Consider the following 900-nt stretch of genomic DNA (forward strand, 5'->3'; position numbering starts at 1 on the left):
TGTGTTTGTCTCTGTGTGTGAGATATGTCTCTTACAGACAGCATATTGAAGGATTGCCAGGAGCCAGCCCCAGCAAACTTATTCCAGGGTTTTTCCGAAAGCGGGTGCGGCGTCGGCTGAATACACGGAGTCATGGGCCATGATAAATTCAAAATCTTCTCATTACATGCTTTATTATTATTATTTTTATGGCTACTCTAATTCTCCTCTCATTCTTTACTGTCCTGCTCATTCTTTACTCCCCTGCTCTCCTGCTCATTTCTTCTGTTACCTTTCTCCCCTCCCCTGCTCCTGCTTCCATTCTCTCCTCTCTTGCTTCCTTTACTAGCTTCCTCTCCCTCCATTCTTGTCTCATTCTATTTTCCTCTACTTAGTCTTACCTCTACTTCTTGCCTCTATTCTTCTTCCACCCATTCTTCTACTTCCCATCATCCCTTCTTTCCCTTCATCCCTTCTACTTCTTCCTTCTCTTCATTCTTCTTCACCCTTTTCCTCTCCTTTCCTTCTTCTACACCCCTTCTTCACCTCCTTCTTCTACTTCTTTCTTCTTTGTTCTCCTTGTTTTATCTTACAACCCCCTTATATACCATTACAGAAAACATTGCTTTCATAGTAATCAATGACATCAAGGTACAATCTATCTTGGGGCACATTCCTTATGGTTTACAATTCTTAAATTTACAACAGGGATGAGAAGTTACAGCACAAACATTATCTCAAGGCATAGGAGACATTCAGGCGCCTTGAAACCTTTTAGTTAAACATTTGTTCATACATAAATCTACTCTTTTCTATGAGAAGCAAGTTAACCTTCACATATTTCTTAACCTCCGTCTGTTAAGTCTTGTTAATTTTAGTTGTTAGGTACAATTAACTCTCCATTAACTTCTTCCATACTCT

The 900-nt window shown here is 39.8% G+C and overlaps 1 protein-coding gene across 1 annotated transcript in view; it reads left to right on the top strand.

The window, feature by feature from the left end:
• The window catches only part of EXOC2 (exocyst complex component 2), a 260,684-nt gene that overhangs the window by 77,690 nt on the left and 182,094 nt on the right, over positions 1-900 (top strand). The window lies entirely within an intron of this gene.

The sequence above is a fragment of the Chrysochloris asiatica genome, unplaced genomic scaffold, assembly GCF_000296735.1.
Source record: "Chrysochloris asiatica unplaced genomic scaffold, ChrAsi1.0 scaffold00144, whole genome shotgun sequence".
In the NCBI taxonomy this organism is placed as follows: Eukaryota; Metazoa; Chordata; class Mammalia; order Afrosoricida; family Chrysochloridae; genus Chrysochloris; species Chrysochloris asiatica.